Raw genomic sequence first — 6,709 nt, forward strand, 5'->3', positions numbered from 1 at the left:
AAGTGGAAAGAGAGAAAGAGGAGCCGTAGTGGAGGGCTACGGAGTAATTTCGACCACCTGGGGATCTTTAACGTGCGCTGACATCGCACAGCACACGGACGCCACTTCGTTTCGCCTCCATCGAAACGCAGCCGCCGAGGCCGATGAGAGGAGGTACATTTCTATTCTTCAGCAAAGAAACGATAGGCTGGTTCCGGCAAGTGGATTTCCTTCTCAGAAACCCAAGCACGTGCGCGCCACATACTGCTCCCAGCATTGTCCCTTTTCGACAATTGCAAATCTTTCCTGCATTCCCGGGAAATCATTTAATGGCCGTATGCGTCATGCTCCTTTCTTGTCCTGCACGTCAGCGGACGTGTCACTCTGTCGTCTCCTTTGGACAGTGGGCATTCCTCACTGGACGATAGGGCTTCTCGACGGGAAGGGTGAACAATTCCCAGTCGAAAAATACTACAGGAATTTTTTGTTGTACAACAGAAATTTCTATTGTACGACATAATTTTGTGTTGTGCGACACGAACTTCTGTTGTGCAACACAACACGGTCCAGTTGTACTACAGGAAAGTATGTTGTACAACAGAGCTCTTTGTTGTACAACACAAGACTGCTCTGTTGTACTAATGACTGCTGTGTTGTACTACAGTACAGAGTGCTTGTTGTACAACAAAGCACTCTACAACAGAGCGCAACTCTGTTGTACTACAAATTGAGTTGTACAACAAACTGGTCTGTTCTGCACTGCTTATGAATTGCATATCCATAAAGTAAATTTCTGTGTCTAACTCGCATCATCTATATGTGTGTTTTGACATATAGATGCAACCTTTTATGGGTGCAATGCTGCTTGCTTACGCCCCTTAAAAGGGTCCATCAGTACTTCAATGCACTCTTTCTGGAGGGGGGCAACTTAAAGCAGAAAAAGGATATACATATGTCTTATTGGTCACTGAATAATTAATGATGATTGTTGTATGTCCTAATGATCGACCTAAAAAATCTCTGTCATAATTACTGAATTAAGCAGCTTTAAATAACCGTAATTTCATTTGCCTTGCACACATGGAAGGTTGCCCGAAAACAGCACATATCATTATATGCATGCAGTTGAGAACTATCAGTTCAAATGTTAAAATGTGTGGGTCAATCTTTATAGGTGTGTGTGTGTGTGTGTTGTACTTGAGAGCTCTTGCCGTGCACATGTATTCCATCTCGCAAGGTTAAAATATGTATATTGCAATGAACATGGGAAAAACACTATTAGGGGGCTGTAATTAGGTCTCCAAGCATATTGTGGTGAATCCATAGCTTTAAGTAGTACTTTGTGACCTTTGTTGCTTCTTTATCTGATCAAGTTGAACATGCTAAATTTTACTTGTACATGTTTTTGCCCAGTTTATTGTTTGATTTTGGATTATGTACTTCTCGAGAAATTTTATATGGTATGTGACTTGAGAGGCTAAAGTTGAATTGTTAATTGCATCACTGCTAATTGATTCCTATTTAAGACTGACAATTAATGTAGTGCATTTGAATTCGATATAAGCTATCCAAAGATGTATGATTTGATATATACAGCAGGATTTTCAATTTTTATTCTTATCATTAAACCAATTACCTGTACTGCATGTTAATAGACAGCATATATTTCAGTACAAATATACATGGCATAAGTTATCTAATGATATATAACTTGATGATGTACAAGCACAATGTATTTCCCATATAGCTAACAAATCATAATTAAGACCTACAATTAGCCCTCTCAACATAAGCTATTAAATGATATGATATAAACCTTCCTATTTCATAGGACGAAATTTATTTTTAAATAGAACCTGCAATAATTCCGGTGAATATTGAGATAAGCTACTCATTCATACGTGATGATTTCATGGCCTGAGCTTCCATTTTTATTCACATTTACCCAATGACACTTCATTAAGGCTTGCAATTAGTCTAGTGCAAATATACTCAACATAAGCTCTCCAGAAATATGACTTGATGCACTGTAATGTCGAATAATAAACACTACTATCTAGCTATGAAAATTAATTTTGACCTGCAATAATTCAGCACAATGGTACCCAATGTAAGCCATATATAATGAAACACATAGCTGAATAATGTAAGCTATCGAACAATTTATCATTTCATGTGTTTAGTTCATACCTAATCACAATATACAAACAATACCAATTATAATCACAGTGTAGGGTTGGTTTCATTCAAATATACTTGGCATAAGCTATTCAGGGATATTTGACTTAGTAATGCAATAAACTCAATTTAGTCACATTTAACCAACTAGCAGTAAGTGAGACCTACAATTAGACACTTACAATTACACTTAACATAAACTATTTGAGATAGATTGTACTCAACATAAGCTGGGCAACCACTGCAAATAATTTTGGTATACACATTTTTTGTCGACATTACCACCAATCTTCTACTTTTGTAATCAATGACTTTGACTGAGCGATGCATCATGCCACCTCCAGAAATTATTCAGAGCCTCATTTTTAACTAAAAACAAAATAGCTTTTTATACTGATATTAAGGTATCATGCATTCAAATTGGAATTTGTCACTTGCTGATTTTGCATGTCAGTAAGCACAATGATATCCATGCAACACATACCTGCCATGCATTAATGGCACAAGTTTCATTTATTTAGTTATGCTCTAAAACAAGCGAATTGAGAAAATTATCAACAGCAGTGGTTTGCCAGGAGTTCAAATTTCTAAATCTATAAGGAGGGCATAGATGGTAAAAAAGCGGAATTCATTTTTATTTTTTTATTTCTGGTAATGTGTCAGTGAGGACTGCAGCTTTTATAACTGCGATGCTCGTGAGAAAGAAAGCAAACAATTACTTCATGAAAGAACAAAGGCTGTGTATTTTGAACAGAAAAGCTAAAGTACAATAACTTGTTGAGAATTAAATTATGCAGAATTTACCAAGGACTGTGTAAAATGTGCGGAGAATCTATGCAGCATTTCAGGCGACTAGCAGTTGACGTTATCAAACCAACTTGCTCTTCAACACCACTCACATATTACAGAGATGCAAAGTGCTGCAAAGTGTGCAATTTTGCACTATAATATATTAGATAACCATAATAATTGGTGCACACCAGTAACATACATATAATAGCTAGGGTAGTCGCCACACTCACTGTACATATTTTTGTACGAAGTCATGGTTTCTTTCACAACAAGCCAGCGATTGGTGTTGTGGCTCTCTGCATACATGCTCATCTTTCAGCACTATTAAACGAAATTCCTCGTAATGTGTAAATAAAATATTTGTTACAAACGAAGCAGATGCCTTCAGAGAAACAAGCAGATGTGTAGAGAAACTATACTAATCAGCAGAGAGTCTATTTTGAAGATGTGGTGCCCAAATCGCTTCATTGTTAAGTACCTTTTTTATAGGCTCAATTCATGGAACGTTAAAGGCAAATGTTATTGCATAGCTGAATGAGATAACATAGGACAAAACTTGCCAAAACAAAATTATACAGCAACACGAAGCAGTTCTATTGGTGAATGTCATACAATGTTGTGCGCAAAGCACATATTGCCATTAAATGAACAGTTTGCATGGCACCAAACACCAAGCAGCAAAAGGCTAAAAGATTTGGCAGGTGGATGCGGCTCTTGCCACTATCATTCAATTTCTTAAACACCAGGTGTGGCACTCATAATTACCACCGCTTAGGTAGGAATGAGAAAAGGCAAATTTATAAATTAAATTAAACTGAGGTAAACAGTCTAAAGAAATCAGACAGCGGAAAAATAAAGTAAAAGCAGCAGCAAAAAACAGCACATATAGCAAAGGCTAACATCTGTTATGGAAGACAAAACTTCTCATATTATACGTGGAATTCAATCTAGGCTGTTCTTGTTTGTACACATAATCACCTCGTTTCGTAAATTACCCCACAACAGGTTAATAGTTTAGCTTCCAGCTCAACAACAGCGGTCTGAGACCACTGCATGGCTAACAGCAAAGCTGCGAACTTCTTATATAGTCACACATCCTGGGCACTTAATTTTGCCAGCATGAACTTACAGAAAGTATTGAACAATGCATGTTAAATAATAAAAATAATGCACAAGGAAAAACCGAAATCATGAGTTATTAATTATACAGTACAAAACTTTACATTGTGGATATGTAAATTAACCAAACAGTAATATATTAAGAAAGCACATCTACAAACAAGTAAAATGGATAAGACAATGAAGGTGAAATGAATCAGAAAGGCTATTATAAAAAATTGGCAAAGTCTTCATGATGTAATTACCACCGTCATATGCACTGCTTGTATAATCTTAGGCTTTAAACAAGGTAGACAAAGCAGTGAATATAACTGTGCATTCTAGGAAAGCAATGCAAAAAGAATGAAACAAAGGAAAGCATAGACTACCTAGTAATATAAACTAGTGTGCAAGAAAAGAAAGCACACAGCACTTGTATACAGCACATCCTGCCTGTTTTTTAGCTCTTTCCCTCTTCCAAAGGCAACATATATAAACCATGCATCTGACTTCTCGATCACATAACACATCAATTTTTAGACCGAAGTAGTCTCTGGACCCTGCACAGGGTTAAAGCTTTGATAGTCACGAATTCCATCTTAATTAGGTTTCGCGCCGCAGCTCCAGAACAGCGTGACTAAACTAATTGGAACTCCATGCTTCTGAGCGCCTAGCACGGAGGAAGTATTCCTTTCTCCGTGGCACCTAGAGATCCACATCAGTGTCCAATCTAGAATGCCGGCAACCAGCTTCAGTGTTCGAGCAGTGGTAATCTTAATTATCATAGCGGCTGCCTCAGACTATCCACATCGAGACATGAACCCACGAATGTGAAGTGTGCTGCGGGTCATAAAAAAAAAATGTAGCTCTTCGTCCATTTGCTTTTGTCTTCCAGGCTGGCAAGATAGTCAGAGAGTGGACTCGAATTCTGACTTGGCTTGCCCTTTTCTCCGCCTATTTTTTGATACTTTATGATTTATCTTTTTCTCATTTTTGCCAGGGCCTATTTTTCCCAATAACCAGTGGAGCCCAAGGCAGCGTACCATGCAGTATTAGTGTGCAACGCCTAGGGGCACTGGGCCTCAGCGGGGCTCTCGTGGCGCTGATTTATGGGTTGTTTCGACTCAGATAGCACATGTACGGAAGATTTCGAGCGGCAATGACCCCTCTGCGACATAATTTTCTTCATAACGAAGGCTGCACATCGTTGTAGCGGTACGCGGAAGTATCAAAAAGCACAAATCTCGAGCAACGACGCTCGCAATGCTGAACAAGGCCGAAAGAAAGAAAATAACGAGGTCCTTTTAACGGTCTTAGCAGTAGAAACTGCAGAATACAGCTAGATAACTGCACTACAACCTTCGCACCACCTTAGATGTTTGGCAGTTGGAGCCAAGGTTTCAGTTTCGTTATTGCAGCTAGATAGCTTTTATGTAATTTAGTCAAACAATTTGACCCAGAACACTGCGTTTTATGTCATAGCTAACAATATTTTAATTTTGTTTAATGGAAAACCATACTACCCTTTGCAAGGATATCGCATCATTTCATTAACTTCGTCAAGACACAATGTTGCAGTGGCCTAATACGACTAGTGAAACTGCCACGTTCATCTACTTTCGACTGAAGCGCCACTAGACAACCATGCCACTAGATGCGCGCAGCTTACTTTTGTGTAAAGTCTACTTTGTAACAATTCTGTACCTAAAATGCTTGTCACGCGCTGGATACAAAATCGGAAATAGTTTTTTGTACTTTCATGGTCTGGCACGCTGAAAATTGGCAGTTACAAACTGCATTTGCTGACGAATTCTGCTAGGTGACTTTAGCGCCTCCTGTTGTTCGTCAGTGGCGGAGTGGAGCCGCTGAAACGTAGTCTGCTGCACTTACTTTGCTAATACCATCCATGCGTGACGCGTAGTAACAGCGGCATGGCCAACGTTTTTAGATCCCTTTCAGTTTGAAAGCTGCGGCGCGGGGAGTGTCGCCTTTCCGTTTCCTGCCGCGCGGTGGCGTTCGCCACGCTGTTTGCCCCAAAACGTTGATTTGCCCGACTGGCGCGGCCCTTTGTACCTGCGCTCGCAGTGGTTTTGCACGTGTGCGTGTTTGTGGTGTGTGGTGCCGTGATTATTGCCGCTAGCTTATGTCTACGAAGTGAGTAGCGAACATGTCACGTTGCTTCGTGCCCGGCTGCAAAAGCGGTTATGACTCCCAAACACCTGCTACCGGGAAAAGACATTTTTTTCGGCCGCCCAGTGACCCTGTACATTTCCTAGAATGGCAGCGCATGATTCCCCGACTGGACAGACAGCTTTCGAGCTCTTGCGTTGTATGTGGCGTACACTTCCACGACGAGGATGTACTAAAACATTTTGTGCACCAGATTAATGGTGACACCGATGCAAGCAAGCTCACCTGCGTGAACTGATTGAGTCGAGGATGCTCGACTTAACTTCTGAAGTTGACACGCCCGATCACAGTGACAGTGACCACATTTACTCGAAAGGAGAAGTCGATGAAAGCATACTGTACTATTTTTCAGGCTATGTGGTCCACAAATTCTCCAAAACCTCAACTTGCACTTCCTGCATGGAAGATATCAGCTCTCATGTGCCAGTTGTTGGCAAAGACTCATACCTTACAGTGTACAAAAGCTTCAAGC

The sequence above is a fragment of the Amblyomma maculatum genome, chromosome 10, assembly GCF_055883805.1.
Source record: "Amblyomma maculatum isolate TAMU_Amacu chromosome 10, ASM5588380v1, whole genome shotgun sequence".
NCBI lineage: Eukaryota > Metazoa > Arthropoda > Arachnida > Ixodida > Ixodidae > Amblyomma > Amblyomma maculatum.